At 33.8% G+C, this 22,014-nt stretch overlaps 1 protein-coding gene and 1 long non-coding RNA gene across 5 annotated transcripts in view; one reads left to right on the top strand and one right to left on the bottom strand.

Annotated features, from left to right (window-relative positions):
• Positions 1–22,014, bottom strand: part of Sol1 — a 531,756-nt gene that overhangs the window by 386,559 nt on the left and 123,183 nt on the right. The window lies entirely within an intron of this gene.
• LOC139990701 (uncharacterized) overlaps positions 1–22,014 on the top strand; it is a 155,359-nt gene that overhangs the window by 84,985 nt on the left and 48,360 nt on the right. Inside the window, exon 3 of one of the 3 annotated variants that reach the window (XR_011800628.1) lies at positions 17,167–17,377. The exons of the other annotated variants lie outside the window; for them this stretch is intronic. This is a non-coding gene — a long non-coding RNA (uncharacterized lncRNA). Of the gene's footprint in view, positions 1–17,166; positions 17,378–22,014 lie in introns of those variants that run through there. 3 annotated transcript variants of the gene reach the window in all.

Raw genomic sequence — 22,014 nt, 5'->3', positions numbered from 1 at the left:
GCTAATTTCTTGTTCATTTGCAGAAAATACGTTACGAATCTTTTACGTTAATTCCTAATTCCCAGTAGTTCGCGTTTGATAAACTTCTTCTCTCACAGTTTTCCACAAGTAAAAATCTATTGGCGTGATATCTGATAATCTTGGCGACCGACCTTCTTTTGAAGGGCAATCAGTTAACCATTGCCATAGTAGTTGATCAAATCAATGGCTTTGGCAAGTAAACAGTAGAGTATGTGCAAACATATTAAATAGATATCGGCAATGTGTTCTTACCAGTGATGATTGTACCACTCCGTCATGAATTCGTATTTGTCTTGTAAAAGGGCACTCAAGATTCTACGTCTGTATAACATTTTTTTCTTAAACTTATTTATGGAATATGCTGGTTAAATTATGCAAAAATAACTAGGACCCAGATCAGCATAGGGCCTTTGATCTTTAATAGACGCCGCAGTTCAGTTCAGTTCAATCAAAATCACTTACAGTGCGTTACTTTTCAATTATCCGTGCAAGTTCCTTCGCCACATTTTGTATCCTGTTTGACCTGGAATTTCGATCGCTTCCTTTCATCATCTATACAATTTCCCCGTCACACGTATTGAGTTTGTCAGAATGTCAATTCAACTGAATACTACGCATCTATCGTAACCATAGCTTAACGCAGAACGTACATCACTCACCGAAATCAGGCATCCACTTAATTCGATCATCGCTTTTTCCTTAAATCCTAAGCTAGCTTGGATAATGAATTCCGGAGGCGAGTGTTGAGCCTCGGCGAGAGCAAGAACTGAATATCCGGATGATCCGCGATGAACCTCTCGAGAGACGACAAGTATTATGGATAGCGATTAGGATTCTGTCACTTCTATAGATTGTTGCAATAATTCTGCAGCAGCCTTTCTTTCAAACAGACGGTGACCTATTTGAATTTATCCGTAGAGAGGACTGCATTGAAATCGTGTGAAATTATACGACTAATAATTAGTGGTAAATGTATCAACACGTGTGATTGACACGCATAGGAGGATTTGGCCTTTTAACAAGATTGTTTTAATACGTAAATTGATTTTGTCGGGTATAATAGGATGAAATTTATTTGATCGAATGTTGACAGATATTAGACCGTTTCGGATGAAATAGTCAAATTTTCGAAACAATTTTCAATATGATTGTAATTTTATTAGATATGATATTAATTAAGTCAAATACGGTTTGGTTATAGTAGAGCAGAATACAATTGATCACAGTCTCTAATTTAGAGCTCCATTATGAATCTTACTCTTTATCGCAGAAAGGCGATAAAACTTGACGTATAGTCTCCGTTCGTCGTTAAAAGGACAGGGACCGGAACGAAGTGAGCTCGATGCAACAATTTGTTGAAATCTCGGGAAATCCCAATTCGTACAGTCGACTAGCCAAGTCCTTGGCAAACACCGCTAAGAGACTATCTCGGTGACAGGAGATTTGTACGTTCACGCTATGAGGTCGAAATCACAAGTATTCATCGGACAAACACTATCTTCGAATGAGTGATTAAACTAATCCACTTTCTTACCTTCAACCTAGTTGGCATTGTCTGCTTAAAACGCGATACAATTTTGTTTCGTCGAATTTCATACAGATTCAAATAGTTAATCCATTTACAGGATTGCTATTATCTTCGCTTTATTATTTATCCATTATCTATTATACTTCTTGTTGAGGTTGACTGATAGAGAAACGAGTGGATGAATTTGTAATAGAAACATATATTGAAATAAGTAAAGGTATACGTATAAATACAGATATAGTGTATGCTGATCCAGATTCTCACTCTTACAGTGTTACGATACAATAGAAGAAGCCATGATAGGGAGCACGTTCTACAAGAAACAGCAATAGAAATCTACTTATAGCTCTTTTGTTTCTAAACCTCGTAATGCAAAACATAATTTATATTCAAGGGCACAATAATATAAACCTCTCCTTATTTCGAATTTTTTTGTTTTACTAAATTCTATTCTCTTCGTAACAGCGGTCTCCAGGTGACGGATGTACAAAATAAAAATGTGTAGACTTTTTCTTGAAGTAATTACTTCAACACTTCTCTACGTACTTGCTAACGATTAGCAACATATTTAATTTCATATTATAGAGAAGACCTTTAACCAATCGTTATTCAAGAACTATTTATTATGTTGATGGGGATTTAACTTTCATACTGTGTTAAACATCACGCATGGGTTACGACATTTGTGGTCGATGAAATTTACGACCCATTTTCTCAATAACTACGTGACAAAGGATCAATGTCGCCGTATTTTATACGGAAAACATGGCACCTTTGTCGTTCTCAGATAAAACGCCGGAATCTTAGCTGGATCGTAAAAAGGGCTCGTTGCACGCGGTTATTCTATTTCCCCTATCGTTTTATGGCTTCTCGTAACTAGTGGCAAGTATTTGATTACATCTTCTTAGATTTGTTCTCCGGTGAAAGTTTAATCACTCTTGGAATTCTTTATATCGTATCGCGAAGTAATTTTTTCAAAACAATTAGAACATTATTATAACGTTATATTGTTAATGTATTCAATTTTTTACGATAAATTTGTATCATTGTTACGACTAATGCTGCCGCAATTTGCACTTGATTTTATTTATGATTTAAAGAGAAATTACTTCATTGTGAACATACTTTTTAAAAGGATAAAGTTATTATCGCGATAAAGTTATTAAAATCGTATCCTTTGAAATCGCGTGCTTGTTTTAATATGCAAGTACTAAAAGTATATGACAAAAGAGTATGACTAAATATTTTTATTTACGTTAAACGTTCAGAACATTTTTTTAAAGAGAGATGGTCCTGCATATATTCATCATCCTTTAACGACTTTATATCTATTCACACTTTATTATTATTCAGTTAGTTATTTTTATTAACTTATTGATGTTCTTGCTAATATAATTTCTCTATTAATTTATTTTATGAAGCACATACATGGTTTTGATAATAACTTTAATTGCTTTTAAGTAATAATTTCTTCCCATGGTATGAAATAACACTTAATGTGAAATTGAAACGCAGATAACGAACAATTTGTTATACATTTGACAGAATGCTTGCGCTTAATGGTGGATTAAATTGCATTATTTCTTGTAAAACAAATTACAGCAATAAAGCGTTTTCCTTTTACATTCATAAAAGGATTAATGTGTTATATCGGCTCAATTTGTTACGTGGATAAGGTGATTTATTCTACGTCGTAAGATATTGTTCGTTCCAATCCAATTATAAATAGGCACATACATCAAACACTAGCTTGGTTAAATATTGGAAAATATCGCTATTAAGTGAATCGTTGAAATTTTGACAAAAATTGTTTAGTTCTGATACTTTTCACCTTAATATTTGACATATTTATTTTCGGATATAGTAGCAATTTAATCGCAAAAAATGGCGAAGATGTCAATGTTATATGGCGCAGTTAACATTATTCGTAAATCTTAAGAGCTACTAAATAACCAGACAACGTTTATGAAACATTTCCTAACTTATAACCAGACAAGCATTATAAGATAACGCTTTTAAAGTTGAAGGATAATATAGCTCATTTAAAATTTAACTTCATGCAACGTATATTTCTTTACTATGCTTTAAACTTTGCAAAATAGCTTTGTATAAACTCTGGATGTTTATGAAAGTTACTATTTTTACGAACGTAATTGAAGGGATAAAATCTAGGTATTTGTTTCGAGTTATTAAATTTTCCATAAATGCATAAATGTTTGCAATGTAATAATGAATCTTATTGAAACATTTTGAAATTTAATCGTAACTTAATAATTTAATTTCATAATCGATTTAATCATAAAGTTCACAGGTGCTTGGAAGTTATTGATCTAAAATATTAACAGGAAGCTTTATCGACGGTTTCGCAAGTAATGGTGAACGTGGTTATGTTTTAGGTAAAAAGTTGAGCGTGTCATTTCTTTCGCGGTAACGTGCCGTCATTTTGGGCCAATCCTGCAGAAGATATTCTTTAATACTTTCTTCGCACTTTTCATTCGTGCCATATGGTGTCGGGGTTACGAAATCGCGATCTCTTTCAATATCCTCGGAAAAGCAGCGCTCGAGCAGCACGTTTTAAGCGATCCTTGTAATAAATAATACTCGAGAATGCGTGGTTAAGGTATTCTGAGTGCCTCTTAAATTTCTTGGCTACATCGTTACACAAATGAATGGATATTGTTCTGCGAGTCCTCAAGAAAATTATGCGAATGTCATACCTAAGTGCTTATGACAAACTGGCACGTTACAATTAAAATTAAATCAACATCAGTGTTAGGCCAGTTTTAATCTTCATATATGTAAGTGTCTCGTAATTTACCCTTAAATAGAGATGAAACGAAACGTTTAAGGATAAAGGATTTCTAAAACAAAAGTAATTCGCGGCTTAAAAATATTTTACCAGATGTATTATACTTTTGAATAAAAACAATTTGTGTTTTATATCAAAATAGCTTGAAAATGACATATACATTGTATCCTTTACAAATATATTTATTAGGTTGTCCGAAAAGTGTCTTTCTTTTACAGATACGTCTTTTACAACGACGCATCTTTATACAAACATGAAACCTAATCTGACGAACGTTGTGATCTTTATCTTGATAAAACAAAATGAATCATACGTAATTCGATAAAATAATGTAAAACGGAAAATGTTGTGTATCCACTATTTCCTTATAAAACGAAAGAAACTTTTCGGACGACCTAATAGATTAAACAACAGTTATATGTACATGTATACAATGTAGAAGAATTGGAATTTTTTTAGAACGTATGAAATTAATTCTCGAATAATGTTATAGCGGTCAAGCTAAAGATTTTCCTTCTGCTTCGAAAAAAGCCGTACGAAATGCACAGGCAACACGTTCCTACTGCATTGAAATCTGGCATATTTGATTAAATTTCAAATATAAGCGATTGCTTTAACACGAAGGTTTCATTGACAGCTTTGACATGTGCTCCAACATTCCACTCATCACCTATCTATAAATGTGACAAAACCAGTTTAACTGGATTTTACCGGACCGAAAGAAATTTTTGATTTAGATTAACGCACGAAATTTGTTAAGCAAATAATTCCAAAAATATGTCCAAGATAGGAGCAAAAATAAATAGTTAAAGCGTATATATGAATATTTTCAAATATTACAAAGATTATTAACATTTTTTTTGAAGAAAGACAGTATTGATCGGTATAGAACAAACTGATTTTATATACAATTTAGTGTTTTATATGCAATGTATATAAAAGCAATCTTGCAAATAATTATCAACGATATTCGCGCATTCTTTGAATTCTACGATAAGAATAATTAATGACAAAACTTTAGAGGCGAAAAGTATTAAATACCTCGTTGTCAAGAATGTCTGTTCGTACGTAAAAGACAGACACCGAAAGGAGGATCGTCGAGCGCATTTCAGGAGCACTCGAGCATCCATCTGAGGTGGATTCCAAATGACAGACGACAGCAACGCGAAATTGTTCGCCGCGCAGGATGACTGAGTACAATTCGAAGAATATAACGAGACGCCTTTCAAGGACACATAGAATTCAACACAAGGCGCTTGAATGACTGCGGTAGAAGGGGTGGTTACCAGCAAAAGAGGAACAGAAATTCAATGCTTACTGTTGAGCGATTACTAGGGCGCGTGCCATTCTCTCTCTTGTTCCCCTAACTTCTACCGCTGCTATTACAGTTGTCATTCCCCATTTCGTGGTTTTGTAACACCTCGTGACAATTACTCTTCGCCATCTTCCGATGCAACAACGACTGTCGAATTTTACATTTCTGTCCTGTGTATTCGATCGAACTACGTGCGAGGGATAAAACTCGTATGTTACACACGTGTTCTTGTAAAAAGGGGTTGGAAAAAGAGGTTTTTCATGCTTCTTTTATTGGCAAAAGTGTACTGTTTGCGACAAAACCAATTCCAATTTTCTAGAATAATTATTGATTTCGCAATTCACAATTAGAATCGTGTATTAATGACGAAGGTAGACAACTATTTGTTACGTTAATGCAAATTACAAGAGAAATCTTAATCGTCTAAATAAGATTTTTATTATATATACATGTCCTATAGTTTTATTATATATAGAATTCTATAGATGAGATATATATTATATATAGATTCCTCGTATCTCAATATTCCAAATGAAATAATAATCCCAAAGTTTTTGATAAAACTTTACACTTTATATAACATATCTCGTACTTCCAAGAGAATTAAAAAATATCATGACGAATTTCAGATAAAGTTAAAAATATTCAAATAAATTTAGAAATGTCATGATATCCACTACGTAAAAAGGTCGACGGTATCCAATAATGTTCGTTCTATTTCCAGTCGAGAACAGAGGCATCGGAGAATTTGAAACGTCGCAGGAAGTCGCAGGCGTTGTCACCGAAGCTGGCGTGATCACTAAAACGTATACATAATCGATTTGCAATGTGTGAGATAGAAGAGAGATTTTTTTTCCACATTCTATCGTTTATCGGACTTGGACCGTATCGGTAAATAATGGTACTCTGTACCACCGGAAGCTCGTCTGCTGTTCTTTCTACAAGTACCAACTGGATCGTAAAGCTGTTTACAGAAACGGCGAGTCGAGTGTAACCTTATGTTACATTTCAGCGGTCGGTTGGCAGAAGCACGGTGAGATATTGCCTGCAAGTTCTCTACCTATCTGACCATTAAAGATACTGATGTTCACTGGATCATTATCGTTAACGAAATACGAGAATCAAGTAGGATAATGCGATGAAAGATTACAACATTCTGCACGTAGTATAGCGCGTTTAGTCTAGCATTGATAATTTTATTAAAATATAACATGTTCTGAAATTATGAGAAGTAATTCTAAAAATAATAAGTAGATTAAGGATTTTAAAAATATGTCGAAATTTTTAAAATATGATAAAATGAAAAATTTATAAAATACCCAAAGTAAAAATTACCCAAAGCTTATCGCTTACCATGACATTAACATATCGAAGATATTAAAACTTCATTTCTCTTAGCAATAATTTCTCTACCAAACTTCATCAATTAAAGAAGGTCTTTTATAGATCTACGTATAAACTGCCTCCGTTTTTTTTTTTTTCTTTTTTTTTTCATGAAATTTTAATACACGTACTAGAACTTTGAAATTTGAAATTACTAGTATTATTAATTGAAAGTTTTATGCATTAAACAATACTGAACTTATCCATCTAAAACTGATTTGAGTTCGAAATACTGATACAGAAATGTTTTGACGGGGATAATTGTTTGACATTGATTATGATATATTTGTCTGTTTCTCCTACAACTAATGGAAGCATAGCAGGCTCATCAATAATCAAACAATGAAAGACGTTTTTTAAAAGAATAATACAAAACATATAAAATACTTTCATGTTTCTTCGACATAAAAATTTCCCTTTCCAATTGTAAACACGATTGAATAACTATATTGAAATAAACAATTTGTGACAACTATAACATTATATTTATGCAAAAGCTATAAACCTCATTTTTAAATATCGAAAAGAACTTGTTAAAAAATTTGATTATTTCTTTTGCATTTAGCAAGTAAACAACAAATATTGTAATCAAACAAAAAACATAAAAACTAGAACGAGAAAAGTTAGAAAGTATTCTACTGCTGTTTAAAAATTTCATTCTTTCGCTTTAAATAATAAATCATTTGTTTATGTCTTTACTCATCAGTAGGACATTTCCTACACTGTTTATCACGCTCAAAGAGTAGGACATTGCGTGTTCTACGAAATTTGAGTTCAAAGGAAATTCCAAAATTTCATTACGATAATTACTGGGAACAACTGATATCCATTACACGATCTAACACCAAATAACACGATCAAAGTGTTGTTTGTCAAAGAGATCGAACAAAGACACCAATTAATTATGAAATTCCTAGCGTTAACCTTATTCTAGGTAATAATTAATATTACCATGGAGCTGTAGAAATAGATCGCAATTCGTTGAAATATTTTTATCAAGAGATATAAGAAGATTGTTACGAGTACCGATATACAAGATCTGCATATAATATCACTAACATTATTGCACGGTATTAAAAATCTTTTGATGGAAATATGATTATAGCTATAGCAAAGCGAACCGTAGGATGTAATATGATCAAGAGATTCCTTGTAAAATTTAAAGTAGTTTAAACTCTGTCTATGCATTCGGTTAAAAATTCATTTTGTAAGCTTTGAGAAATTTCATTCGTGGCTTCGCGCAGTCTAGCAAATACAAATTCTTTCAGATTAACCAACACCAACAGGGGAGTCATGAATCATACTTCACCGTGAATAAATAATGCGCGTTCCAGTTTTGAACTGAATGTGATTGCATGTTTAAAAATTTACCACGTCGCTTTTCCAAGTTTTTAATTCAATCTTCTATTCATCGCTAATGTAACTTCTCTTCAGTATTAATAATATTTCAGTGAATAATTACATTTTCTATATTCTTTCGTAGTTTGCGACAATTCGAAGAACAGGCTAAATGTATTGGTATACGTGGGCGTACAGTGTAATATGTAAATCATAAATCACGGTGAACCAGAAAATATATCATGATAAGCGGACAGGGTACGTTATGGGATGTACATACGTCATAAGAAGAAGGAAGCTCTCACATCGCTAAAGTGATGTGATTCAAATCGTTTTGACAGAATGCATGGTGACCGATTGTTTGATGTGAGTTATCGTTGTCAGAAATCATCGATTCGAGTGATCGTTTCGCCACAATTTATGATCTCGCCGGGCCGTTCTAGTAGCATTTGCTATGATCTATGTCAATATACAAGAGGATCTGTATCGAGTGTCAACTTCCTCTTTAACTATATATGATCAGAACCGTCAATAACGCGTGTGTATTTTATCATTGTATTAATTGCTCGTACAGTGAGTTGAAATTAATCCACGCTTTAAAAATTGCTTTCCAATACACTATAACTTGCTACCATTATCACGAAGATATTTCAGAATAAATAGAATAGAAGCAGCAAAAACACAATTATACAGTAGAACTCCACTTACCGGAACGAAATTTTAATCGATGTCTGATTAACGGAACCCTTGCTGATTTAATTTGCTTATCTGAACGTAAACTCCTGTTATATGAATCCCAACTAGATAAACTGTTTGTTCCTTAACAAGTTCAGATAAATGGAATTCTACCGTAACAACAAGTACAGCTGGTTACCGAACGCATTCGACTATTCTGCATATAAGAAGAGAATGAGATCGTTCAGGAAGAGGTAATGTTCGTAAAACGTCAGCGAGCGAGTGACAAAACATACGGAATTTCATCAGCGAGCTCCAGTGCGTAGATACGGAAGGATGATTGACGAAGACCTACCGCAACCTTCACTTGGATCTGTTCAGCTAAATTCGCCTATATGCCGACACTTGTCAGGTTCAGTGGATATTTCGAGGCGTTGTTACTGATGATACTAGAATGGCGCTTGCAAACCGCAATGACAACCACGCACCAGGTTGGCTGAAATGACACCGCAGTGTCGGTGCTATGAATGCTGCTGCTGTTGTGGCTAACGAGAGCATTTAAGGTATGATTGCTTCTGATGCTAAAAAAAGCTTGTGGAGGAACCCGTGGTTTGAACTGAATGGCAGTCCTGGAACGCTTATTAACGAATTCCTTATTAAAGAATTCCTCGACTGAATCGTTGAATCGGCCAGGGTTATTCAATTATGCTGGTCGAGCATTAAATATGATTAAAGATTTTGATACTTTCCTCGGAACCCGTAGTGCTATCAATCATCGAAGGAGAGATCGCTAAGATATGAAATCGCTGTACAATGAAATCTTTTCGAGAACTTTTTATGAAAAAAGGAGAGAAACAACAAGACAGTATCGTTTCTCGTGGTAATTGAAAATGAGACAGATCGGAAAGAACGTAACACGAGGAAATATTTCCTTAGTAACATTATCATTTACATAATATGTGGAGTAATATTCGTAACTGGTAGTTTGGCAAAATTAACAGGAAACGAGAGTTCTCTGAGTCACGACAAGACCGGCTATTATTCCATTTACTCGACTCACCACCTTCCGTATGAATACGCGCCAGAATTGAAAGGCGTTTCACGCGAGCACGATGAGACCTGCTGCGATAATTACAGGATAATTATTCCTTTCTTCTTGCTAAGAATTTCCATGGCTGTAATCGGTTGGTAGCTCGGTTCAATCTGTTCGAAACCTGTTCTGTTACTCCTTGTCTCTGTCTTCCTTTCCCCCACACTGTTCTTGTTCTGGTTCGGCTTCACACTCGTGGCAGGTACCGATTTTCCTCTTATCCAGCAGACAGAATGTTCCTACGGCGAGCCTAATGGTGGCTCTGCAGCTCGAAATATCACTGCACAATCTAACGCACTCGCTGCTGCTTGTTCTTCGTCATTGTACTCCAAACTTTCTATCGATTTTACCTCTTTCTTAACTTCTTCCTAGCCACCTTCCTTCGTCGTGGCAATCTTTTGTCACGCGACAGCTTTGCAAGAGATTGACGAACGTCATTTTACTTCTTATTCGTGATTGTTTACGTATATGCGTAATGAACACGGTTGAAAATGGAGAAAGATTCTGTAATCGTTTATAGGAAATTGGATCGCTTTCTTAAATATCTCCGCTATTCGCAGAGACATGGGAAATTTTTACTTATGAAAGTTGTACACGTAATACGATAATATAATTCTATATATTTTAGGAATATTTTCTAACGAAATAAAGAAGAAAAAGCATACAGGATTCAACAAACATGGAGAATTACACGTTGCGCGACGTTAGGACACTCGGGCTTTAACATTTACAATGCATATATACAGATCTACCCAGAAACTACCTATCTGCATACTGTACGTGTACATGCGTGTACACAACGCAGTTACCTCGTTTATTAAATCTTGGTAGTGAAGCATGTTATCCTATCCATTAATAAATGCGAAGGAATAGATAAAATTTATAACCGCTATTAGAGATTAAATACATTAACATGTGAAATACGATAATCCCAACGTAAAAATGACAGAAATTATAATTTTTCATTAAACAAGTATGTAATTGAATTCGAGAGTACAGTTTATCCGAATAGGATGTATGTTAGCAACAAATGCCTCTTCCTATCGTAAATGTTACTACTGTATGCATTAATACATATATGACGTGTTTTCCACATGTGACTATACACTCCATTTGATAAACATATATGCGCAAATTGATTAGCAAATTTATTCTTTGGTACATTATTGTCGTACTATATAATACCGTGGAATTTCCGGAAGTTCAGCGTGCACATTGAAAGTTTTAACAAGATACATCATGCGCACGAAGTTTACGAGGATTATGAGATAGGTAGAAAACAGGGGTGACTTTAGCGTGGCCATAGCTAGCCACGTTTCACCTCCCCATCAGATCTAATTAAATCCACTGGTTGTTTCTAAAATGTTTAACCAAACCTTACAATTATATTCTACTCATTATCCCGTTGAGAATTGTTATTCAAACATTAGGAAAATGTATGTTTTCGATTTTATCGTGAAATATTTATACGATGATTATAAACGTCTATCACGAACAATGGAATAATTCTCGTCTCTAATTAAATGACGATATTTTCATTATTATATAAAAATCGAAATCTATCATTAATTCATAGAATTATTTTATTATTCGATACAACAAATTTAATCTCAAACACTCTACATTTCTGCACCCTATATTTGCAATAAAAATTCGTAGATTAAAAATATTGTTATATGATATTTTCTTAATAGTAGGTATCATATATAATAAACATCTGTTTTACATTAATTCTTTTCAAAATTAACATCCTCACGTTAAATACATGGTATTGAAAATAGTTTGCGTTGAGCAGTGCATGGGAATGGATTATGTTGACTATTGAAGATTTTAACACGTAAATTAAATTTCTCGAGTCAAATGTCGCCCATAATAACCATAGCAACAAAGTACGTGTCGCTGACAGAATATGCGCTTTGAATATGCATAACCATGATTATCGACAAAATGCAGGTACAGGCAATTTGTTGTCACTAAATCATTCAAACGTATATTCCTCCATATAGTTAGATCATGCCTTAACCAATAAAAGATTAGTTTTATTTTCATTTGTAGACAAGAAATCCTGCTCCTCATCCCTGTTGCTCATCCCTGAGTGTATAATTTATCTAAGTAGATTTATAAAATCGTTACTATTTTTTTATAAGATGGGTGCTTAATTGGACATACATATTAAATATACTAAATTTATATTAAAATTGATTAACCGGAAAAGGTGCGAATTTTCATCAACGTTCGTCGCTTTTTTCGCACTTTCTACATCGCAAACGACTCGATTGTCATTTTCTTTTGTTATCGCGCTTGCTGGCCAACGATTGAAAAGGACGAAAGAAATCGATTGTCAGTTTTAACGACGGCATTATTTTAAGCCGTGCTTTACTGGATGTTCGTAACCGGTCCGGTAGCAAGCGTAGAAATAGAGAAAAAATTCATTAACGATTCTTCGATGGTAATTTCGTCTGTTTCTGTCGTTGCTTTTTATTTTCCTGACGACCGAATCGAATATTCGACTAGCTACAAAATCCTTGGCTCACTCTTTTATTTACTGCTTGAGTAGGAAGTTTCGGCCGCGACCGCGTCCCTTTTTCACTTCGCTTAATCTAAATTCGCAATCGGCCAGTGTCCAACGGTAATGCTCGCTCTTCTTCCTTCTCTCTTTTCCAGTCGATTCGAGGAAAAAACGAATTACCGGATAATATGTTTCGCCGCGTGACGAAATTACGTAAATTACGTAACGAAATAAAATGGTTCGAACCGTGAAACCGAACGAAATTACACGAGTTAAAAAAGAAACCGAATAAAAAGGAACGATCGAGTGTAGTGTAAAAGAACAGTGTAGTGTGAATCTCCTGCACTTCTAGGGACAAGTTGAACAATTTCGGCTTTGATGTCTTCCTAGGTCAAACGAGAAAAGGTTTCCGTTCTCTTTAATTTAGCTCCAGAGCGTTAGGATTTTGTTCGTACCAGTGTTCCGTTACTTCTTTTCTTTCTATTTGTCTTTTCTCCTCTATTCGATTGTCTATCCCTCGTCCACCCGTGTAACCACGCCTTTCTTTTTTCGAATCGAAGTTACCTCATGGGAAAGAAACAAGTGACCCATTCTTTAGCCAATAACGAGCCCGATCATCAAGATGGTAACGGATGAAATATGGATAGAGGTGCCTCACGAGATATGACCTCGGTTTTGTTAATGTGTTGTCATTAAATCGATGTGGATTTATCTTACGCGAGCCTAAACTTTAACTACTAAATGTTTGAATTTAATAGGAATATGTAATAGAAAGAAATGCATTATATTAATACATTTACTATTAAGGGTAATAAAGGATATGATATTTATTATTATAAACGTATTACATTTTTCTTTTGTAATGCAGTAGAAAACGACAATGTAACTATCGCAATTACGAGAATAAAGTGAGAAAGTTCTAGGTCTGCTCTGCCGTAAGTCATATTACAAATTGTATGAGCAAAGGAATAAATGGATTTTTTCACAAAGCATTTTTAAGTTAAAAATTAACTTTGCGCTAATTCTCTTTCTCAAAATACGTAACAATATCTAAGTAGATACTCGTCTTTAATTACTATTTGCAGCATAATATTTCTTCGCGTTCATTTACCTTCTTATTTAAGTAAAGTAAGTCTTCCGTACAACAGTAAGCTCCTAACGTTTGAGCAATATTACCTTCAGTTCTGGTAATTTTCATGCTAGCTATACGAACTGCCGCCATAAATTTCAAACATTGTCTTTACAAAGCTAGAACTTGGATAACGATGGTAACGATTAAACGTTGTTCAGACAAAGTTTAGGATAGAATGCTCTTGATCGTTGAATATCAGAATATTTGTTCGCCGGATCTTGGGTCTTAATCATCGCACGGGAATAACGTTTAGCGCTAACATCTCTACCAAATACTGCTAAGCGATTAAAAATATTGCTCTTTCCCCTCCCTTTCTCGCTCTATATATATGTAGTTTTATTGCTCTTCTTGGGTTAAGATCAAAGCGAATTGACGACGTGGCAGTCGATTGTTTGGAGATGAGCTTACGCGTGCTTTCTCGGCAAACTGGGAATAAGGCAGTGTTTTCCTGGGAACTTCCTTAAGATATAAAGAAACTGTGCGCGTTTAAAGTACTTTACTATGGGATCAAAGAGTATCAAAACTGAATTGCTTATAACTTTACAAATAAACCTCGAACGATATCTTTGTACACGAAATATATTTATTGCCACGATGTCCAGAATTGAGTCATATCATTCTGTATATTATAAAAATCGTCGTAGGCTGAGACAAGGATATAATAGTATTCGATATTATGCGAAGACAAGAATCATGCACAACAAGCAGGCTGAAGGAATGGAATAAATAGAACAATTTGCACGAAAGTTAAACTCCCTTTCGTTCTATGAAACAGCAGTTTCTAATTATCACACGGTAGCTACACTTCCTCGACTCGTCCCGGTTCTTATGAGAAACATACGATTTCTCGACAATCCACATGTTTCGCGATTTTCGCCGCAGCGCCATAACTCTTTCATTCACTGGCCAGAAAAATTTGTTACTACCTCGACAGCGTTTTAACCAATATTATCGCATGACGCTAATATTATTTCTTTCTAAAGCAACGCACAAACAATTTGCGAATGTTTTAGGTGTATGTGTGTGTAAGCAAGTTTAAGTCTTTATAAATCCGGCTAATCGTCGTTTCGAATTATCGAAAATGTGAAGAATTTCTAGAATATAATTAAAGTTAGTCAACTGGATTAAACGTACTTCGCCCGGAATTGTTTTACGGATACCCGGCTGGTGCCGGAAGTAGGAATAATCGTGGGTCATGTATTTTGGCTTAGTCCATCAACCGGTATAATACATCGCTACAAGAAGCTTCGTCATTTTCTTCCGAGAATAATTTTCGATACAACGGTTAATTTGGAAGTTAATAAAGGTGTGCGCCGGTTGAATAATATCTTGGCACTAGCAGCTGCAGAAAGTTTCCGAGGGCGAAGGATCTTCGCTTTCATAGCCGCTTACTCGTCTCTGAATTCTGCTCCTACATCTTTCTCTTTCTGTCCCTTATCCTTTCTCTCTCGGACTTTCTTTCCTTTTCGCTACCTCGCTTTTGAATCACTTTCATATAAAAATTAATTAGAAACTTTCGCAGACGACTGGTTATCAAGCTATTGGTTGTGCTTTAGGCATTCAGTTCGCGTAATTCGTTTGAAAAACGATTCGATCAATGAGATTTATAGTCATCGGTTATAGAAGTTTGGTTTGTTAACGTCAAATATTTTTACTTGGAACATTGCTGTCCTTTTTAACTGTTGTTACCTCATACGATGTATGGTATTTGATTTTGGTAGAAAATTAATGAAATAAGATAAAATAAAATGAAATTAACAAACATGGAGCGAGGCAATTTACTATGTTGACACGATAGTATAGAAAATTGAGATATTATATTTAAGGAAATATTTCTTCAAATAAAATAAAACATTGCTATCTATTGAAGTAATTTCAAGAAACATCATCTGTTTATTTAAATAATCTAACGCACAATTATATCAATAATATTTAATATATTTAACAAACAGTGTAATATATCATTTAAATAATCAGTTTTCAAATATTTTATTTAAATGATGTCTCCATCCTATTTTATTATTTTTATATGTACATTATTATTAACAGAAAATTATACATATATTAGTCAATAGATATTATTTTGATAATAGAAACGATTACCTATTATCATTGATAGACAATTATTGATTATTCAAGTTTCAGAGAATACGTCTATAATTGATTATTACTCAATGAATGAAATAACGAAAATCTGACCAAAAGAATCGTGTAATATTGCAATTTATGTTGTAATAACGATGACAGCATATTTCACAAAAGGGAGAAAATCACTACGCGGGAGCTATCTCCAATTAATTAGCATTTAGCATAAATGTAACAATTGTGTTAAGAAAATGAAGTAACATAATCTCCACGCTACTTAAATGTAATATTATTACAATCTAATTTAAGGGCCGTTAAACATAACTCGATAAGTAATTCAATGTAGTTCAGCTTTCGTAGAAACTGAATAGAACCCTTAACGTAGGCACACGGTTGAACACCTCAGGTATCAGACAACAAACAGTGACTTCAAGTCACGTGGCTATCAAATCTCAGAGGACTGATTAGAGTAACAGTAACTATAAGCATATGATAAGCAATCAGATTTTACATTACGTCAGAAATGGAAACATTATTCCGAAAGGATCAGGTTAGGAAATAGAGGAAACGAGAAAATGCTTTTTGATAGCTTAGCACTTGCTCCGAAATCTTTTGGTGCATATAGGAATCCTTTCTTCCTCCATTTTTGTCGGAGATGTAGGATAACCGTACAGATATCTTAGAAAATAGATCAGCTGGAAATGTCGAAGATCTACGTTTGAAAGAATTTTAGGCGACGAGAACTTTAAAAAGTACAAAGAATTATTTCACATCTTCATGATGATTACCAAATGATACATTTATTATTTTTCAAAATTAATTTTGTTTCATCGCAATTGCAAAATATTATCTGCAGAGATTTACAGACATTTGATTTTCGTTAGTTTTAATCAATTATTTATACAAGATTTTCGTTGTTCTTTTGTAATTTCAACGTTCTTTCTGAAGTTCCACTTTCTATACCTTATTGAATTACTTCGTCATATTCTTTTAAATTATTCAAAATCAACATAGTTACAGGGTTTGTGTGCGTTAAAATGTTAAAATTGGATTCGCTTCATCCTCAAATACAAGTATTACCGTCTTCCTTTCCTTCCCCTTTTATTTCCTCTATCCTGATCTTCTTTCCTTCATTGCCCTTTTACTAATATCCTTTTCTACCAGCCTTCCACTTTTCGCTTCCTTTTGTTTCCATTCTGTACGTCCCGTCTTTTATATTTTCGCTTGCTTCTTTCTACTTTTCGCTCAGGTTTCATTATCTAATTAAATTTTCTGTTTCAGATCTGACGGTCCTTTAGACACCAGTCGTTGAGGCTTATGTTACCATTTCTAGCCATGAAAAGTTCATTTCTTCTTTCTTGCAGAACCTAAGCTTTCTTTTCATATCTTGCGCTGTGAAATCCATTTCTATTTTTTATTACCTCGCGTACTTTTCATTTTAAGATTATTATACTCCAATTTTTAATAAACTTCACAATGAGAGGTTAGGAAATCTTCTGCAAATTGACTTCCCCCTTCTTGACCGAATTCAAGTAATCGTGGTTCTATTGACGAAAATATATTTCACATCCAAAGAAGATTATTACGATATTTATTCGAAATTTGTACGAAATCCTGTTCACTTTACATCTATGACCATTTCTTCCTTAACATAACCTCTATTTATAAACTTCTTGTAAATGAAATAACAATATAGTGTAAAATACTCGTTTCTTTTTGTAGTATGAAAAAAATGAAAGAGGATACTGAAGTGATACCGAATCCTTTCCTTCATAATAATTGCAATCTTCAAGCAAATGAAATGTTATTTTATTCTCAACCACGAAGTAAACAATTTTCTTTAAATAAGTCATTTGAAATATTATAAAAACATTTTCATTAATCCTAATTATATAATTAATTACTTACATTAATTTAATATCAGACATCATGAGACGCATATTCGAACATGTTTTATTACTGCAATATTAAAACAGCTTTAGCTCATATTTTATAGCAAAGAACACGATAGCCGAGGCAGCATCTCTTTCGCGTAAGAAACTGTTAATTGGTCCGTATCTAGTTAGGAAATGTACACATTAAGAGATGAGCACGGTGTGCTGAGATCGTATTTGTTTGCTCACATTGTATGGCGAGTAGTATAAATCAAACTGCATGTTATCATCTCTCGCTGCGTCATCGGTCAATCTCAATATTTGCAAATATAATGCAATGTGCAAAGCATTTGTGCTTGTGCTCAGATCAGAGGATACGTGTGTATGTTGTCTTGGAACATGTTACGTGCAAATTGCGTAACATTATACACGTATAACTCCTACTGTAGCTTCTATTTAACTTCAGCAGATTAATGTGGCAGACTAAAGCTGTACAAATGTATGATTAAAGCGCACATATTTTTAAATTTTAGTGCAGATCATTGTAAATAATTTTAAATAAATACATGCACCAATTTATCTTCAAAAAAAGAATTTTTCCTCTACCGCTTGAATAAATTCACGAAAAATATTGTTAAAATACAATGTAATGTTATAATCACAAATTTAAATACGCTAGCCGTCATTTATGCTTTCAAATATTTTAGCGAAGAAATCCACTTGCAATCCCCGATTAATGATAAATTTAAAAAAAATTCTTTTTCTTGTATTCGTTTCAATAATTCTTTCAAAAAATTTGAAAAGATTTTATAGAGAGATATGTAAAGGTTTTATAACGATAGAGTAGTTGAGTAATTTTCTTTAATATTCATATGACTGCAAAATTCTTCTAAAACGTTTCTACATTAAGTCGTTATTCTTTCTTCGTGCTTTCACACTAAATATACATCTTTGCGACAAGTTTATTATAATAAGTAACGAACAGTTGCTTTTCTTCTTTTAGTTGAATAAACTCCTAACGATAAATGCGATTAAAACGTTAATTAAGCTAATATTGCCAACAATTATGAATATAAACTTGCGAGAAATGTTTTTATACCCTCTTTCCCTACTTTAGAATGTTGACCTAGGTTTGTCTGAAAGCAGTTCCAAGAAAAAAAGTTTTAAATGAACCTGTAAATATCATTTAAATATATTTTATTTTATGTAGCACAAATAGACACGCTTTACCATGATTAATCTCAATACATGAATTTAATCATATGAGTGTTACACATGGATAAAAGTAAAAAAATGTCTATTTATTTATGGATATGAGACCTTATTAAACATTATTAAAATACAATGCATACAATTTCTTTATTTGTATTTAGTTTTGTTACTCCCTGGTTAGACTTTGTATGCGACACAACGATGTTACTATATTTCGCAAACATATTTACATATAAAGAAAAAAAAACGTTTCATTTTATTATCGTTAAAGTATTATAAATCGTTGTATTATAACGTCACACACACAAATTTGTTGATCACATGATTCACTAAGTTTAACTGAATATAATTACTTTTAATAAGCAATAATGAAATATGCAAATAAGTTAATAAGCAACGACGATATATGCATCGCTGTATTAGAATGATATGTAATCATAAATATTTCTGCATTATTAATTTTAAATTGGGCTATGTCGGAAACTAAATTATATAAAATTATTTAAAGCAGATATAGGTACATAACGTTAGATCGTATTTACAAAAGTTAAAAGTACAAAACAAATTAAATATCCGACTCGAACCTAAAATACGCTGTATAAACAAAATATCTTTGGATTCGATTAATAAAGATAGAAATATGTTTGCACAACATTTCAATAAATTTCTTGATACGCTGAATGCATAGCGTCAAAAATTTGAGTAAACTCTCCGGTATACATATTTCGAATATACAAAATTTTATTTACGTATTTAAATAAAAACGGCATGTAAACTAAAACATTCAGTTATTCAAAAAAAGAAGTTACGCTCTCATACGTATGTCTCGTAGATATCAATATTTCTACAAACATTGTAGTCATATTCTGAATATCGTTAACTGCGAATTTTATTGTTACATATGTATTTACAATTTTCCATAAGTTTATTTCCATGTTCTCTCCAAAGGTCCAATTCTTCCCCACCAATCTCTGAAAAACTGATACAATTGCAATACGAAAACTATTTAATTCCCTGAAGCTATCTAAACGTTTTCACCATTCCAGCACGTTTGGTCATTTGGCAAGTACACAGTAAATTTTTCTGTTCACCAGACCAACAACTTCTCACAAATAATGAAATGAAGCGCTACTAAGACCAGTAAATTTAATGTTAAAATTACAAATTTAATTATTAGCACGTGAATTCAATACTAGTAGAAACGTTTCAACACTTTCAAGAAGCAAGGAACATAAGCCATAAAATTTGCTCATAAGGACGAGAAAGAATTCATCTCTGAAAGTCTATTGCAATCCCATCGATTTGTAGGGTTTAGAAAAGGGACAGGCAAAGAACCGATGCAAACGGAATAACAACGGTCGGTTAATTCGCGTTTCATGACCCCTTTTTCCATGAAACATCGACGGAACATCGAGGCGGTTAATCATGACGCGCGTCGAGGCATCGCCGTCGACGTTGACGACCCCAACGAACTGCTAGTCCGGAATCAGAGGAAACAAGTGGATATGACTTCGCCCTCGGAAATTAGAAGCGTCGCGTGAACGGAATAATGAAAATCCGTCTTTTGTCCTCGGAATGGTAAACACTGATAGCGACGTGACGTTCGCGCCGCCACTTAGATCTTGCTCATGATCCAAGTAAAACGAGATTTCCAGTGGAATCCGTCGGACGAATGAATGTTTCGCTAGACCTTGTGCAAAGCTTGTTCGTGATTCAAATGATTAGAATGGTTATACTGAAATTGTGAACAACGTAGAGAATTTATGGAGATTCCTTGCTGTGGACGTGCTATTAACTTTTGGATTGATTAAACGTTACAGCTGGTAGCGCTACAATAAAGAATTGAAGTAATATATATGTAAATATTAGTATGATTTTATTTGTTCTATTATTTTAATATCGTATCGTTTAATACATCTTATATGAAAATGACAAAATGAATAAAATGATTGTTCGTAACTACAATGTGTGGAAAGAATTTTTAAAAAATCTACCATCGATCCTTTGGCTTCAATCTAGAATTTTAAAAAGTAATCCAATGACATTTAACTTCAACTTAAAAATTGGTTGTAAGAAATCCTTATTAACATATTCAGTTAAAAAGATATTTTTCACATATATAAAGAGTGGAATAGGAAAACCGCCAAAAGAACGCACGTCAATGATACTAGGAAAGTAAAGAACTCGGATGATCGTCTTTACGACGTACGAGTAAATCCTTTCTGCACGCAACAGCGACCGTAAAACGTTATCGTCGCGTGCGATACCGGCGTCGGGTGTTAAACCTTGTCATGAAATAGTTTCTTCCGGTGCAGTACTTATAGAAATCCTAAAGAGGAGCGATAAGATACAATGTTGGCAAGCCAGCGACCGATTTCTCTTCTACGTAGGCGCGTCTCTGTATCGGGTGATGGCTCTGCTATTAATCCAACCACTGTCGCGAAACGACAAGTCGTAAAGTGTCCAAGTGCGTAAAGAGGCGCGTTGCTCTATGACGAGGAAAAAAATTGCTAACAGAGTGACGGCAGACTTCATAAAATAGCCATATTTGAAAGACGCCATTGCGAAAATTGTGCTTTATATTCGTCGTTTTATTTTTCTCTCGACATCTCCGTTCTTGTTTCCGTGTCGAAATTCTCGTGTAGCTAGCCACGGATCCACCGTGTTTCCGGTGACTGTCACGCGGAACTGAGAGAAATAGGGAGAGGAGAGTTTCTACTACACATTTTCTCTTCCTACCTGGAAACACTGCACCAAATACAGATGCGTTAGGATTGTTTCTTTTTTTAACTTTCGATCTGTGTTCTAATTTTCCAACTCCAGAAATTATGATATCCGATGTGGAAATAATATCTGCTAAATTTCAGAGTGGGTGGACGAAAGGAAAAAGTTTTAGGAATTAAAGTTTTGAATTTTTCCCAATTTCACGTTAATTTTGGACATACTCGTATCCCCCAAATTGTCTAAATTTTTTAAATTTCTTAGCGAAGATGATTAACATTTTTAAACTGTCATTTATGTGTTTGTAAGATGGTATTAAAAG

The sequence above is a fragment of the Bombus fervidus genome, chromosome 9, assembly GCF_041682495.2.
Source record: "Bombus fervidus isolate BK054 chromosome 9, iyBomFerv1, whole genome shotgun sequence".
In the NCBI taxonomy this organism is placed as follows: domain Eukaryota; kingdom Metazoa; phylum Arthropoda; class Insecta; order Hymenoptera; family Apidae; genus Bombus; species Bombus fervidus.
Note: the sequence above shows the minus strand (reverse complement) of the source record. Positions and strands in the feature narration are given on the sequence as shown.